This window comes from Amblyraja radiata, chromosome 5, assembly GCF_010909765.2.
Source record: "Amblyraja radiata isolate CabotCenter1 chromosome 5, sAmbRad1.1.pri, whole genome shotgun sequence".
Taxonomy (NCBI): domain Eukaryota; kingdom Metazoa; phylum Chordata; class Chondrichthyes; order Rajiformes; family Rajidae; genus Amblyraja; species Amblyraja radiata.
Window position 1 is genome coordinate 80,000,782 of NC_045960.1, and position 18,199 is coordinate 80,018,980.

Below are 18,199 nucleotides of genomic sequence, written 5' to 3' on the forward strand. Positions count from 1 at the left end.
CAGCTCCGCCTTCACCACCCTGGCAGCAAATATTCTTATCCCTAAACCTCTTGGTCTTGATCTTGGGGGTTTCCATCTGCAACTGCCGTTTGGTCTTCTTGACCGGCAGACCTCAGTTGGTTGGAATTGAATGAAAAATTTCCTCCACCCTGACCATCAGGATTCTGTGCTCTATCCCTTGTTCTACAGCCACAACTGTGTAGCTAAATGCAATGCCATCTTGATCTTTGTCTTCGCCAATGGATCTGCAACAATGATGAGATGAAGTGCGAGCAAGAGATTATGAACGTGGTGCTATTGGTGTCAGGAGAATAACCTAGTCCTTAACATCAACAAGGCAAAAGATTAGTTATTGAGGAAGCATGGGGGTGAACCCAGCTTTGCCCTCATCAATGCAACTACTGTAGAGACAGTTGACACTTCAAGTTTGCAGGGCTCAATATCATCAGAAACCTGACCTGGTTCTTTCACAGCTGATCAAGAAAGCACATAATTGTATTTACTTTCCAGGTGTCTAGGAAGATTCGGCAAGTTTATGAGGATTTCCTCAAACATCTACAGCTGCGTTATAGAAAGTATTCTGATGGGTGCAGCTCAGCCTGGTCTAGCAACTGATCTGCTCCAGACTGCTTGACCCTGCAGAGAGTGAACATAGCCCAGTCCATCACTCCCTTCCATCCAGCTCATCTTCATGGCACATTGCATCAGGAAGGTTCTACCACCCTGACCATTCCCCTTTTTTTCTCTCTCCCACTCTCTTTTTTCTCAAGGACTTTATTCAGTAAAATGCATAATACAGCACATCAAAAGTACACAAGCAGCCGGCGAGCCCGTGAACCGACTCAAAAGTTTATTACACGCCACTGCTCTGCGCAGCACTCTCCACCCCAGGTCCCCAATGTAAAGGGGGATGTCTCCCTTGTAGAGAAACCTCCACTGGGGTCTCTGCCTTCAGGTGGTAGCACAGACCGCCAAGGCGTGTCTGGACGGAAGACGAAGGCAAGGAGGTGCAGAATGTGCAAGAGCATTCTGTACAGTATGCGTCTCTTCACATCACGAAACAGCACGCTGGGCATCGCGGAAAGGCGACTCAAGTCTCTACCTCTCCCTCTCCCTCTCCATCTCCCCATCCCCCTCCCCCTCCCCCTATCCCTCCCTCTCCCTATCCCTCTCCCTATCCCTCTCTCTCCCTATCCCTCTATACCCCTCTCTCTCTCTCTCTATCCATCTCTATCCCTCTCTCTCTCTATCCCTCTACCCCTCTCTCTCTATCCATCTCGATCCCTCTCTCTCTCTATCCCTCTCTCTCTCTCTATCTCCCTCTCTCTCTCCCTTTCCTTTCTTGAATTTTGACCAATTGGATCCTTGCACAGTTCTGCTATTTTGCACTATTCATGGTATTTATTGTATTTATCATCACTGTATGTGCTGTTTACGCGTGGGTTTTGTGAACAAGGATTTTCATTGCACCGTGGTATATATGGCAAAGTTTCTAAACATTTCTAATCACTCACTTGCAATTTGAGGTCACTAATCTCTTCTAACTCGACATCTTTGTTTTGCATTGATTGTCCCCTGAATTTCTTTTTACATTTGTTAGCAGTTATGAGAGAGAACCAGAAGGTATTTACTCGTCAGAGGTATTGCTGAATAATTAAACAGTAATGACTGCAATGTAATCACCATTAGGAAAATAGCACATTGTAGGAAAGGCTTGATTTTTTTTTCCAAAGTTTAATTTGATGTTTAAGTAAGGCTGGGTTGCTAATTTTCTGGCAACACGGAGGAAAGCTAGAATGACACAAAGCTGTGCTGATATTCAGCTGCAGGAAACAAAAGGAAGCCTTGTGGGCCCCAAATGAGGCTGTGGAATGGGAAAACCAGAAATGGGAAGAAGAACATTCTCCTTACAATGTGCGCAGGGGAAAGGAAGCTGATGTGGTTTGGTAACATCTGTAGAAGGCTGAACAAATGAAAGCTCAATCAATTGTTGGTATGAATTCCAGATGGCAAGGAGGAAAGGGGCAAAGTTAAATTCTATTGGCAACAGGCTGCAAGGAAATTAAATTGTCCCAAAGGAGGAAAAAGGAAGTGCTGAGGACAAGACACAAATAAAAGAAGCATCTTTGTACTCAGCCGCAGAAAATTGGAATCAACAGCAGATGAAAAAAAGATGAACAAATCTGTCTTTTGGTTTAAGTGAAACAGGTTTGTAATAGAATACACCAAGATACTGAATTGCAAAAAGCCATTGTCCAGTAGCTAAGTAGATATTCGAATGGTGAAATGCCATATGTCCATGAAGTTGCCTGCCAGTTAATTTCACATGTTCCAGCCAATTTTTTTGGTTGAGCTGATTTGGCAGTATGATCATTAATGTTGCAATTACTATATGACATCCTGTGGTGTTGTGCACAGAAATTAAATAATCTTTCTCCTAACAACTATTTCAATTCAACCGAAAATACAATTCATTTGTGTTAACTTATCAGTGGATTAAAGAAAATAGACCGGGATGCAGTTGATTATTCGATATCCTATCCAGTTTCCTCAATTCAAGTCAAGTTTATTGCCATATGCATTAGTACATTGAGATACAAGTAGAAGCACAAAATCTTGCAATGGCATCACAGACACATGGGCTCAGACAAACACACAAAAAAAAAAATAGACTAAACATTACCATAAAATTCAGCAGGAAAGTAAAAAGAATAAAATAAGACATGGGTGCAAAACGTAATTCAAATAAAGAGCAAGTAAATAAGCTTGTTCGTATTCAATAGGCAAAATCTGTTTTGCAGCCTACCCTATCTCCAGAATGCAGAATCAGCCTTGCGATTGTCTCCTGGATTTTGAACAATACATTTGCTTCTCCGCAATTATGTTTTCTATTATTTTGCCATTTATCTACCCCAAGGTACACCAGGCAGTGAAGAAAACTAATGGCATGTTGACCTTCATAACGAAAGGAGTTGAGTATAAGAGCAAAGAGGTCCTTCTGTAGATGTACAGGGCCCTGGGTGAGACCCCACCTGGAGTAATGTGTGCAGTTTTGGTCTCCTTATTTGAGGAAGGACATTCTTACTATTGAGGGAGTGCAGCGTAGGTTCATGAGGTTAATTCCCAGGATGGCGGGACTGACAGATGATGAAAGAATGGAGCGACTGAGCTTGTATTCACTGGAAATTAGAAGGATGAGAGGAGATTTTATAGAAACATATTAAATTATTAAGGGATAGGATACGCTAGATGGTGGAAACATGTTCCCGATGTTGGGGAGTCCAGAACCAGGGGCCACAGTTTAAAAATAATGGGTAGGCCATTTAGAACTGAGATGAGGAAAACCTTTTTCACCCAGAAAGTTGTGAATTTATGGAATTCTCTGCAGTGGAGGCCGATTAACTGGATGCATTCAAAAGAGAGTTAGATAGAGCTCTTAGGGCAAGGGATATGGTGAGAAGACAGGAATGGGGTACTGATTGTGGATGATTAGTCATGATTACGTTGAATGGGGGTGCTGGCTCGAAGGGCTGAATGGCCTACTCCTGCACCTATTGTCTATGTTTCCTTCACTATTCTACAGTTGTCCCCTGAGCCTGTTCTTATTCATTGATTTTTCTGACTTTCTATCTTCGCTGTTCTGTTTTCAAATCTTTGACCAATAATTAATTTTTCTCCTTCTCCCTGTAAACCTTTTTGTATATCTCTCATCCCTTCTACCTCTACAATGCATTCAGAAAGTATTCAGACCCCTTCACTTTTTTCACATTTTGTTACGTTACTGCCTAATTTTAAAATTGATTAAATCCATTTTATTTTTACATCGATCTACACACAGTACCCCATAATAAAAAAGAGAAAACAGGTGTTTAGAAATTTTTGCAAAGTAATTAAAAATAAATAACTGAAATATCATATTTACATAAGTATTCAGACCCTTTGCTATGACACTCAAAATTGAGGTTAGGCTCATCCTGTTTCCATTGATTAACCTTGATGTTTCTACAACTCGATTGGAGTCCACCAGTGGTAAATTAAATTGTTTGGACATGATTTGGACCTGCCTATATAAGGTCCCTCAGTTGGCAGTGCAAAAGCCAAGCCATAAAGATGAAGGAATTGTCCGTAGACCTCCAAGACAGGATTGTGTAGAGACACAGATCTGGGGAATTTATACAGCATTGCAGGTCCCAAAGAGCACAGTGGCCTCCGTCATTCTTAAATGGAACCACCATTTCTCTTCATAGAGCTGGCCGCCCGGCCAAACTGAGTAATCGGGGGAGAAGGACCTTGGTCAGGGATGGTCACTCTGACAGAGCTCCAGAGTTCCTCTGTGGAGATGGGAGAACCTTCCAGAAGGACAACTATATCTGCAACACTCCACCAATCAGGCCTTTATGGTAGAGTGGCCAGACGGAAGCCACTCCTTAGCAAATGGCACAAGACAGCCCACTTGGAGTTTGCCAAAAGTCATGAGGAACAAGATTCTCTGGTCTGATGAAACCAAGATTGAACTCTTTGGTCTGAATACCAAGCGTCACGTCTGGAGGAAACCAGGCACCGCTCATCACCTGGCCAATACCATACCTGCGGTGAAGCATGGTGGTGGCAGCATCATGCTGTGGGGATGTTTTTCAGCGGCAGGAACTGGGAGACTAGTCAGGATCGAGGGAAAGATGAATGAAGAAGTACAGAGAGATCCTTGATGAAACCCTGTTCCAGAGCGGTTAGGAGACCTGCATCTCTCAGCATGTCCCCTAATTGACCTTGAACACATGCGTCGAAACAAGGAAATGTAGATGCTAGTTTACCAAGGAAAAACACAAAATGCTGGAGTAACTCAGCGGGTCAGGCAGCATCTTTGGAGAACATGGATAGATGATGTCTTGGGTCAGGACCCTTCTACAGACTCATCAGACTTTGTCTGAAGAAGGGTTCCAAATCGTACATGAAGATTTGTCTTGCCAACACCCATCCCTTTTCCTCTATCAAGGTGACACGAGGATGCTGGAACTTGGAGGATTAACCATTCAATAACTGGCAGTCTGGTACAATATGAACTGATTGTGAGTGGAAAGGTCGACTGCTTTGTCCAGAAACGACCCTGTTTTTCTGGCTCTTCCTCCAGAAAGGCCCCTGTTTCCTTTTTGGGCGATAATCAACAGTTTTCTCATTGCATGCACCAATTTCATAAACGGAGTTACACATTCTGAGCCTGATTTAATGCTCTTGTGGGTACATTATAGCATTCTCAGACTGCTGCTGATTAGTAGACAGTTGGAAAATAAGCCTTGTCAACTTGAATATATCAGCAAGGGTGAAAACCATCTTTTAAACATCAGAGTCAGCCAAATGAATAATATAATTGAATCATTGTATTAAACATAACAACTAAGACAAACAAGCTAATTTGAAATATCCATTGGAATGAAAATAGAATTTGAAACAACAGGGTGCAATGTGTCCAAGATGCATCAACAAACACACACAGGAGTATATTTAACTATGGGAGTTTAAAATCAGTGGTGTCAACCCCTCCCACAAAAGAAATGGCACATGGACACTGATTACATAACTCACAGCACACCTACTTTGAGTTGTTAGACATTACACCAGGAGTCTAAATTACATACAGCTATTATTGATGTTGGTTTATTAGGCATAGAAAATAGGTGCAGGAGGAGGCCATTCGGCCTTTCGAGCCAGCACCGCCATTCATTGTGATCATGGCTGATTATCCCCAATCAATAACCCGTGCCTGCCTTCTCCCCATATCCCTTGACTCCACTAGCCCCTACAGCTCTATCTAACTCTCTCTTAAATCCATCCAGTGATTTGGCCTCCACTGCCCTCTGTGGCAGGGAATTCCACAAATTCACAACTCTCTGGGTGAAAAAGTTTTTTCTAACCTCAGTCTTAAATGGCCTCCCCTTTAATCTAAGACTGTGGCCCCTGGTTCTGGACTCGCCCAACATTGGGAACATTTTTCCTGCATCTTGCTTGTCCAGTCCTTTTATAATTTTATATGTTTCTATAAGATACCCCCTCATCCTTCTAAACTCCAGTGAATACAAGCCTAGTCTTTTCAATCATTCCTCATATGACAGTCCCGCCATCCCAGGGATCAATCTTGTGAACCTACGCTGCACTGCCTCAATCACAAGGATGTCCTTCCTCAAATTAGGAGACCGAAACTGTACACAATACTCCAGATGTGGTCTTACCAGAGCCCTATACAACTGCAGAAGAACCTCTTTACTCCGATACTGAAATCCTCTTGTTATGAAGGCCAACATTCCATTAGCTTTCTTTACTGCCTGCTGTATCTGCACAACAATTTTCAGTGACCGGTGTACAAGGACACCCAGGTCTCGCTGTACCTCCCCCTTACCTAACCTAACCCCATTGAGATAATAATCTGCCCCCTTGTTTTTGCTGCCAGTGGATAACCTCACATTTATCTATATTATACTACATCTGCCACACACGTGCCCAAGTCGTATATTGTCGTGTATATGGAGATACGGTGAGAAAGTTGCAGTCAAATTACACACACGTGAGGACAAGTAGAACATGTTGTGCAAAGAGAAATTAACCAGCAAATGGAATATGGTGTTATAGCCACAGAGATATAAATAAAAGTGCAAGGTCCACAATGGGTAGATTGGGAGGTCAGAACCACAACATCTAGCTTGTGACAGTTCCATTCAATCGTCTGATAATGTTCCTAATCTGGTGTGATTTCAACCTTTTATATCTTCTGCCTGATGAGAGAGGGGAAAGGAGAGAAAGACTGGTGTGTAATTGATCCTTGATATGTCGGCCACACTTCCTGAGGCAGTATGAAGTGTAGGTGGAGTGGATTGGGGTGGGAGGGGTGGGGGGAGGGATGAAGTTTGCGTGATGCATCCACAACCCTCTGCCGTTTCTCGAGGTCACTGCAGAGCAGTTGCCAATGCAAACCGTGTACACCACCCTGTTTTGTTGCCATTGTGATGCCAAGTTAAACTGGATGCCGTTAAACTGATCTCATCTGCCTGTACATGATCCATATCCCTCTATTCCATGCACGTTCATATGCCTGTTCAAAAGCCTCTTAGACATCACTATATCGTGGACGTGGCAGTATTGTCTCATAAGTAGATCTAGCCTGGCAGCAGTGAGGAATGGAGCAACATGGGGAAACAAATAATACAACACCTCCTGCAGCCTTGGTCAATGAAATGCAGAGGACAGGAGATTTTCTCTATCCATTGGGAGCCAAAAGATCTTCTGGTGTTGGGAGGCTCTTTGAGAGGCTCAAATCAGGCTTCAAGGTTCTAGAAGCAGCCTCACAGGAAGGTCAAACCCTGCAAATGAATGGCTAAACTTGGTGAACAACCCTTCGAAATATTAATCCATCAAACCCAGTATAAGCCTAAGAACATACTCAACATATATTACTCTCCTCCCCACTATTCTGTCACTCTCTCTCACTCCCCACCCTCTCTTCCTCCCATTACCCCTTCCTGCTGCATCCTTCCCTCTGGCTTTACATTTCAATCCTCTTCTCTCCTTAGCTGACATCCTTTTGTCTCCATTTTATCTCTAACCTTTGTCCACCAACCTGCAAATCAAAAGTCTCTCGCCTATATCCACCTATCACTTTGCAGGCTTTATCCTGCCGCCATCTCTTTTCAAGCTTTGCCCCACCCCCCCCTTCCCACTAAAATCAGTCTGAAGAAATATCATGTATCTGTATACTGTGACTGGCTCGATTGTAATCATGTATTACTTTCCTAATTTGGAGTGCTATTCTTCCATTTGAAACCTTTTCAGTCCCACCCTTTATTCTCACCCTCTGTTTCCTGTCACTCACTCACAGCTAATCTTCCCACCAAACCATATAATTTGGCCCATTTTATATAACTTGGAGCAATTTTCGACAACTCGGGAATAACATTTAACATTGAGGTTTGTCAGTTCCTATAGTGGCTTATTAGCATAAGTAAGTTGTATCCAGGCTAATGTGACCAGAATCATTCAGCTGGAAACAGGACATTAACTGGACCTCTTGTGAATTTGTGGTGTGGATGTGTGAGTTTCAAAACTGGCTCTGAGGCCCGAGTAAAGAGAAGGATATGATAATGGGATGAAATATGTTCGCCCACAGTCATTAGTATTCCCAGCTTGATTCTTGTGAATGTTCTTTTTATGATTTTTGGAAAGCTGGGTTTGAAAGGATGCTCTGCAAGATTCAAGAGACAAGTTCAAATCAAAACAATAAAGTCATGGAGTCATGAAAACACAATAGACAATAGACAATAGGTGCAGAACATTCGGCCCTTCGAGCCAGCATCGCCATTCACTGTGATCATGGCTGATCTTCCACAATCAGTACCCCGTTCCTGCCTTCTCCCCATATCCCTTGACTCCGTTATCTTTAAGAGCTCTATCTAACTCTCTCCTGAAAGCATCCAGAGAATTGGCCTCCACTGCCTTCTGAGGCAGAAAATTCCACATTTTCACAACTCTCTGGCTGAAAAAGTTTTTCCTCATCTCCGTTCTAAATACCCCTTATTCTTAAACTGTTGCCCCTGGTTCTGGACTCCCCCAACATCAGGAACATGTTTCCTGCATCTAGCATGTCCAATCACTTAACAATCTTATATGTTTCATCCCCTCTCATCCCAAATTACAGTGTATACAAGCCCAGTCGCACCATTCTTTCAACATGTGGCAGTCCCACCATCCCGGGAATTAACATCGTGAACTTACGCTGCACTCCCTCAATAGCAAGAATGTCCTTCCTCAAATTTGGAGACCAAAACTGCACACAATACTCCAGGTGTGGTCTCACTAAGGCCCTGTATAACTGTAGATGGACCTCTTTGCTCCTCTTGTTATGAAAGGCAACATGCCATTAGCTTTCTTCACTGCTTGCTGTACCTGCATGGTTACTTTCAGTGACTGATGAACAAGGACACCCAGATCACGTTGTACTTCCCCTTTTCCTAACATGACACCATTCAGATAATAATCTGCCTTCCAGTTCTTGCCACCAAAGTGGATAACCTTACATTTATCCGCATTAAACTGCATCTGCCATGCATCTGCCCACTCACCCAACCTGTCCACCCTGCATCCTCATAACGTCCTTCTCACAGTTCACACCTCCACCCAGCTTTGTGTCATCTGCAAATTTGCTAATGTTACTCTTAATCCCTTCATCTAAATCATTGATGTATATTGTAAATAGCTGCGGTCCCAGCACCGAGCCTTGCGGTATCCCACTAATCACGGCTTGCCATTCTGAAAGGGACACGTTAATACCTATTCTTTATTTCCTGTCTGCCAACCAATATTCTATCCATGTCAGTACCTTACCCCCAATACCAGGTGTTCTAATTTTGCCCACTAATCTCCTATGTAGGACCCTATCAAAGGATTTCTGAAAGTCCAGGTACATCCACTGGCCCTTCCTTGTCCATTTTCCTAGTTACATCCTCAAAAAATTCCAGTAGGTTAGTCAAGCATGATTTCCCCTTCGTAAATCCATGCTGACTCGGACCGATCCTGTTACTGCTATCCAAATGTGCCGCTATTTCATCTTTTTTAATTGACTCCAGCATCTTCCCCACCACCGATGTGAGGCTAACTGGTCTATAATTCCCTGTTTTCTCTCTCCCTCCTTTCTTAAAAAGTGGGATAACGTTACCTACCCTCCAATCCACAGGAACTGATCCTGAATCTATAGAACATTGGAAAATGATCACCAATGTGTCCACGATTTCTATAGACACTTCCTTAAGTACCCTGGGATGCAGACCATCAGGCCCAGGGGATTTATGAGCCTTCAGTCACATCTGTCGACCCAACACCATTTCCTGCCTCATGTGAATTTCCTTCACTTCCTACATCACCTGAGTTCTGGCCACTTGTACATCTGGGCTGGGGCGGAAAACCCGGGGGTGCCAGAGGGGACACGTCCCCCCCATGTTTTGAGAGGTGGGGGACATCCCCCCCAAGTTTTTGTGATCCCGATTTTAAAATCGCCGTTTTTAGCGCTGGATTGAGCCTCCGAAACCTCGCGCGTGTGTGAGTGTGCGCATGAGCGCGTGGCCGCCAAAAAATTGTGTCCCCCGTCCCCTCCATGTTTTGATAGTGAGTTCCGTTCTTGCATCTGGGAGAATGTTTGTGTCTTCCTTAGTGAAGACAGATCCAAAGTACCTGTTCAACTCTGCCATTTCCTTGTTCCCCATAATAAATTTACCTATTTCTGCCTTCAAGGGACCCACATTTATCTTAACTATTTTTTTCCTCTTCACATACCTAAAGAAGATTTTACTATCCTCCTTTATATTCTTGGCTAGATTACCTTCGTACCTCATATTTTCTCCCCGTGTTGCCTTTTTAGTTATCCTCTGTTGCTCTTTAAAAGTTTCCCAATCCTCTGGCTTCCCACTCATCTTTGTAATGTTATACTTATTCTGTTTTATTTTTATACCGTCCTTGATTTCCCTTGTCAGCCACGGTCGCCTCTTACTCCTCTTAGAATCTATCTTCCTCTTTGGAATGAACTGATTCTGCACCTTCTATATTATTCCCAGAAATACCTTCCATTGTTGTTCCACTGTCATCCCTGCTGGAGTCTCTTTCCAGTCAACTTTGGCCAGCTCCTCCCTCAAAATGCAGAAATGAGCCCTTCAGCCCATCGAGTCTGAACTGACTATCAACTACCCATGTTGCAGTAATCCAACATTTCTCTCCATATTCTCTTCAATTCCTCTGAGATTTTTCCCCTCGGCTGCAATACAAGGGGCAATTTATCACAACCAATTACTATACCTATTGCTGGAGGAGCTCAACGGGTCAGGCAGCATCCTTGGAATTAATGGACAGACAACATTTTGGGTCGGGACCTTTCTTCAGACTGGAGTAGGGGATAGAAAGCTGGAAAAGAGAAATGGGTGTGGGACAAAGCCTTGCACGTGATAGGTGGATATGGATTGGGGGGGGAGGGTGATGTTGATGGGCAGTCTGTTCCTTGAATATCACATGTAAATATAGTACATAGGACAGTACATCACAGGAACAGGCTCTTTGGCCCACAATGTCTGTGCCAAGCATGATGACAAGACTAACCCTTATCTGCTTGCACATAATCCATATCCCTCCATTGGGGGAGGCAGGGGAAAGATTACTTAAAATTGGAGAATTCAATATTCATATTGTGGGGGTCATAAGCTACCCAAGCAGATTATGGTGCACTTTTCTTCCAGTTTGTGTGTGGCCTCACACTGCCAATGGAGGAGGTCCAGGTCAACAAAGGTCCCCTCCAACTTCACCGCATTCCAGCTTAACCTGGCTTCCATTTCATCTTTTATTCATACAGCACAGAAACAGGCCCTTTAGCCCAATTGTAAAAAAACTGCAAAAAAAAAAAGTTTTTTATTGTACCTAGTACACGTGACAATAAAGAAACCATTGAACTCGTCCATGCTGGCCAAGATGTCCCATCTAAACTAGTCCTATTTGTCTGTGTTTGGCCCATATTCCTCTAAATCATTCCTACCTAAACTTTTCCGACCCATCTTCCTGCCATGATATCTCTATCCAAGGATTTCCTTACCCCTGGCGACTCTTACCTACTTTCCTTCAGGTAGCAACAGCACAGCTCTTACTCTGTTGTCTTATTCTGTTATATTCTGGAATGAATCTTGCTCTAACATTGATGAAGCCTTGATAAATGGACCATGAACATGACCCAAGCAAGGTCCTCTTCCAGTTTCAAGCAGCCTGTGAATGTAATGAGTTTCACTTTAAGCTGCATTTGAAATGATGTCCTCAGCATGCTTGCCGCAGAATAGCTGCTTGATGTAAGGAGAGGCTCTATGATGAAACACTGGGCACCAAATTACCCAAGATTTAAGCGTGTTAAATTGCCATGTGTACGGGCAAAGGAATAATTAAATTCTTACCCTGCAGCTTCACAGGCCCATCGGTGCAATGACACACAAAATACATGCATAAATCAATAATACTATATATTAATCATCAGTAATACATAGTAACCAGACCTTAATAGTGCAAAGCTGAAGTATGTAGTGCAACCAAAAGAAAGTCCATAGTAGGTCATTGTTGCTCAGCCAGGGTTGTGGTTGATGTTGTGCAATGTTTAAGAGCCTGATTGCTGCTGGGAAGAAGCTGTTTTTGACCATAGAGGTCATGGTTTTCAGGCTCCCGTACTTATTTTTTGACAGTAGTAACGATTTAACAGCATGGCCAGGGTGCTGTGTTCTTTGATGATATTAGCTGCCTTTTTAAGGCAGCACCCCTTATATATCTGGCTGACTCTTTTGATTATTGCTGGCAAGGTAAATAAAGTTAATTGGGTCTTTTATGAGCATGTGGGTGCCGATTCCTGGTACACACCTATGCCCCTGTCCCACTTAGGAAACCTGAACGGAAACCTCTCACCCCACCCAAGGTTTCCATGCGGTTCCCAGAGGTTGCAGGTGGTTGCCGGAGGTTGCAGGTAGTGGAAGCAGGTATGGAGACTGACAAAAACCTCCGGGAACCTCCGGCAACCGCACGGAAACCTTGGGTGGGGCACAAAGTCTCCAGAGGTTTCCGTTCAGGTTTCCTAAGTGGGACAGGGGCATTAGATCCCTTTTCCAAGGTGGGGTCTTCCAATAAACAAGGTAAAAATGTCCTTCACTGTTTTCACTGGGATTACTGGGAGATCTCCAGCTCTTGAATACACTGCTGAAAATTGTTCCCATGAGATCTAAACCCAGAAGAGCAAGTTTTAATAATTAATTTATTGCCATAAATGCAAAAAATTAATTTCAGAGCTGGAAGGAAAGAGGAAATTGGAAGGGTTGCAAGAAAACCAGAAGAGAACCAACCAGTAAAGAAAATAATTTTAGAATGTCTGTACTTAAAAATGAAATAGTGCCAGCTAAATTGTATTCTGCTTGTATCAGAATTGGACCGATAGTACACTGTAACTTCAGGCTTGATGAGATAGATAGGGATTTGCATAGTAATGCTCATTGGTGTTAAATAAATGTTGCCACTAATTAAAACATTAGGCTGCCTTGCCTGCTCTCCAAACCTCGAGGGATATTAGCAGATGCTTATGTTGATGAGTTAGTGGTGAGAAAGAAGACACATTAGGTAAGATGAGACCGAGCTCATTGCAGTCAGCACTCAACACATATTCCATTGCTGCGGCTTCCAGTTAGAAGATGTCATCTCAGGACTGTGGCCAAGAACTAACTCAGGAGCTCCTACTTTCCTTCCTCTCTCACTGCCACTGGTGATGAAGGGCATCACATTTTGCATTGTTGCTGTTTGTCCAGTTTCATGGAGATCTTGAGAAGTAACCAACACATGAAGCAGTGTGAAAGTGTTCAAAAAAGGAGTGAAAGTCCAGGACGAAAGCTTAAACATTTGTGCGAATAGAATACCAAGCCCGTACACCAGGCTGTCTGTTAATAGACAATTAGGGAGATAATTGAGGGTAAACTAGAGTGGGGGGTGGGATTACGGGGTGCGGCAGCTGAATATGGCTTCAGCTTTGTCAAATGGATGCTCGCCAAGGGCAGGTGGTGAGGCAGGCAGCTGTCCACTGTCACAGCGTTTCCAGAGCCACACAGGCAGCAGTGGGCAGGTGCAGCTGGAAGCTTGCAAGCAATGACATTAAGGAACAACTTCTAAAATATAATTAGAAGTTGAAGTGTGGAGACACACTGCAAATGGTGGCTCAGGCACAGGAAGAGGACATCCTTTCAACCAGAATCAAATTATTTATGTAATTTGCCTTTGTGACAAAGATGTTTGGTTTAGTGACTCCCTGTGGTGAGTGTGAATAAGGGTTTTGCTCAAATATGTGAGGCAAGGCACACAGATCCACTTAGCCTTGAGGTGTCCTCACCTAGCATTTGGTATTTAACAATAAAGATATGGCTGACTAGACAGTGTCATTGTACCCTCAGGCCTGCATGGAAACAATGATAATTTGTTTTAACATTTTACTACATCTAGTCGATGTACATTCTGTCTTCTTAATGCTTCATTGACAGATTAACAATAGCACACGAAGCACATAAGAGCCTTGCTTTTCTATTTATTTCAAATATATTTAATTTTCATTTTATTTTAAAAGTGTACCGTATTACAATAAGTGTACCTTATTACAATGGAATATATATATGGCAGGAGGTTGGAAAAGGATAGAATTTTGTCCGTGAATATTTTAGCATTAGATTTTTTTTGATTAGGACATAGCTGATAAACTAGGGATACAACCTAATGACCTTACTGATAATGTGCCAGAGCCCTGTAGTCCAATAAATCTGAGGAATCAGATGCAGTCTGGCAGTGTTTATAAAATATTCCATGACAGGTTTGGAATGGGAAATGAACAATCCAGCAGTAAAATTGATTGCGCTTCACTGGAATTATGGAGCAGAGCAGAGGAAAGCAATTACTTGCACAAGGCTGTCTCTGGCTTTCGGGCAAACCAAGTCAAGCAACTCATTTGGAAATAAATACTGGTACGTGTGGTGGGTTTTCTTTAGTGCCTTCATTACATTCAGAATTATGGATACCCAGAAAACAATTACAAGGCATTTGAATGACCTCAGAAACCATGGATTGGCAATGTGTTTGACTGACATCTGAGCCACAAATCAAGACTACAGTCTTGAAATCCCTCCAGGTTTTCTGTGTTGTTAAAGTCCTGGTATTACTCATAGGTTCACACGAGAGGTTCTGAAGGCTGAAATAAATCAAATGCAATCAAATGGCAACTGATTGATTGAAAGGTACAGAATGGAAACAAGCCCTTTGACCCACTGAGTCCATGCTGACCTTAGAACAGCCATTCACACCAGTTGTATGTTACCCTGCTTTAGCATCCACTCCTTACACACTCGGTGCAATTTATGGAGGCCAATAAAGCTACATGTGGAAGGAAATCAGAGCAACGGATGGAAACCTACAGGGTCACAGGGAGAACCTGCAAACTCCACACCTGCAGCACCCAAGGTTAGGATTTGAACAAAAACAATATGTTTACCTGTTGGCAGATGATAGTGGTATCATAGGCAGACATTAGAACTGTGACATTTCTTTAAAGTTTTACCCAGCTGATTATTAAAGTAGAATATATTCAGGATTAAACTAAACAAATGCATTTTTAAAAGCACAAGAACTTGGCACCAGATTAGTATGATACGGACTTGCAATCTGCAATAGACTCCTTTCATTAAGTTTTAATTTTGTGGGTCTGGGTACCACTACCAGCAGTGTCTACTCACTTTCTATTTAGTTTAAGTTAGTTTAGAGATACAGAGCGGAAACAGGCCCTTCGGCCCACCAGGTCCACGCTGACCAGCGATCCCCGCACATTAACACTATCCTACACACTCAAGGGAAAATGTTTACATTTACCAAGCAAACCTGTATGTCTTTGGAGTGTGGGAGGAAACTAAAGATCTCGGAGAAAACCCACGAAGGTCACGGGGAGAATGTACAAACTCCGTACAGGCAGCACCCGTAGTCGGGATCAAACCCGGGTCTCCAGCGCTGCAAGAGCTGTAAGGCAGCAACTCTACCGCTGGCCACCATACTGTCCTATTGCCCTCGAGAAGATGGTGGTGAGCCACCTTCTTGAATGGTTACAGTTTTTCTGAGTGTATTTCTGCAGTGCTGTTGTGTGGCAGGGAGGTGCGGTCTGGAGGAGTGGGATTCTAGGACATAGACCCAATGGCAATGAAGGACCATTGATACAATCCTAAGCAAGGATGATGTATGACTTGGAGGGAACTCTCCAGTATTCCTGTGGTTTGTTGTCTTTGTACACAGTGATAGAAGAAACAGGTCTGGGAGATGCTGTGGGAGTGATCAGGTGAGGAACTGTGATGCATTTTGCAGATGGTACCCACTGCAGCCACTGGATGATGGTGATGGAGGAAATGGTGGATGTGGCACTATTGAAACAGGTAGTTCTGTCCTGAAGGGTGTTGAGCTGCGAGAGTTGATTAAATTATTATTCAGTAAATATTTTTAATGCCGTTGCTTATCATTGAGGATAACCAATATTTTCCAGTTTGACGTACATTTGGATTTTCAAAAGACGCCTGAAAAGATGCTGTGAATATGCATATTAACAAAAACCTTTACAATTCTGCCAATATATTTAAAGTAAATTTGGCTCAGTGAAAGGACATTCATCCTTAGGCGTGTAAGTGAAAGTTTCACACATTACTTCTGGTGGGTGCTCGCCAGATTTCTGTTTAATTGCAACAAGACTTCCTTCCTCTCACACTGATTTTCCCTTGTTAGACATCAATATTTAATTTCCCTTCATAATTGTTTATTGTCCTTATATATGTACTGCCCATTTTTTTATGTACCCAAACCCTTTGAAGACTAATGTTTAATATTTTCTCACTATTTTAAAACCTCTTTTTTGTTTTTCTTATTTTTCCCACCAAAGTGAATAACCTTGCATTTCATCACATTTTACTCCATTGATCACCCACTTCTCCATATCTCTCTATCAGGTCCTTTGTTTTGTTTTTTTGCAGCCCCTTTTGCCATGTAGCTTTTCATCATCAGAAAGCTGGGATAGATTACACTGTGCCCTTTCATCTATCACACCATTATAGCTTTTGAAAGCCAAGACCCTGGCATCCACCTTTGCTGCAGCCTATTATCTGTACTCTGTCAACTTGCAAACATCCCATTTATTCTTATGATCTTCTTTTCTTTAAGCACAATTTTAACTATGTCAATTCATTAGTCATTCCTTATTTTGACTATGTTGACTGCCTTTTGAAAATCAAAATTACTTCATACATTGGCTTCCCTTTTATTCGTATTTCACTGGTTTTATCTTCCACGAATACGAATGTTAGTTGTGTCAAATCAGATTTCCTTTCATGAAACCATATTGATTTGCTTTACTAATTTCCTGTTCCCAAATCCTTAATAATGGAGTTGGTCATGTTCCCAACGACTTCTCTCGGGAGCATTAGCGACAGTTCCCTATTTCTCCCTCCGTTTCTAGAAATGTTTGCTATCTTCCAATCTCTGGGGTCTTTCCAGGATCGAGAGAGTTTAAGAAGATCGCATTATCTTGAAGTAGTCAAATACCCCAAGGGACTTTACAGCTATGCTATCATGCAAAGTAAGCCAAAGAAGCAGTTATTAGGACAGCTGAGCAAAGGTTTTGACAAATGAGTAAGGAGGGAACGCCAAAACGTAGGGTCGAGGAGAGGTCAGCCACCAATACTGGGAGTGATTAAAGTCAGGGATGCACAAGAACCCAGAACTCGAAGAACGCAGAGTGTTCAAGGGGAAAACAGAGGCCTGAGGCATTGGATTAGATGGAAGATAGACACAAAATGCTGAAGTAACTTCTTCAGACTGAAGGGTCTCGACATGAAACATCACCTATTCCTTCTCTCATGAGATGCTGCGTGTCCCACTGAGTTACTCCAGCATTTTGTGTCTATCTTCGATTTAAACCAGCATCTGCAGTTCTTTCTTACACGGGATTAGACGGAAGGCAGGACTGGCCCATGGCAGTGATGTCAGCTGGGCCGAGTGACAATGCGGACTTTGTGATTCATTAGTTGGCATTATTTCATACTATCTTTCTTGAGGTAGCTGCAGGGATTGAAGTCACTATTTAAAATCAATGAGCAACAACACCAATCACTTAAAAGCACTTATTTAAATCAATTTTACCAGAATGATGCCTGGATTGGGTGGTATTGGTGACAGGGAGAGGTTGGACAGACCTGGATTATTTTCTCTAGAATGCTGGAGGTTGTAGGGAGATCTGAATTACATTATGAAATGCATAAACAGAGTAAATCATAATATTTTTTCCAAGATGGAAAAATTAAATACTAGAGGGCATAGATTTAAGGTGTGAGGGGCAAAGTTTAAAGGAGCAAGTTTATTATGCAGAGGATGGTAAGTGTCCAAGGTTGGTGGTTGAGACAGATACAATTGTGGCATTTAAGGATTTTTTGGATAGGCATATGAATGGAGGGAGATACAAGATGGTCTTGGCATTATGATTGGCACAGATATTGCAGACCAAAGGGCCTGATCTTGTGCTGTACTGTTCTATGTTCTAAATCCTGCCTGGTTAAAATTAAGTGTTTTAAACGGTGAGAATGTTCTTGTCCATTCT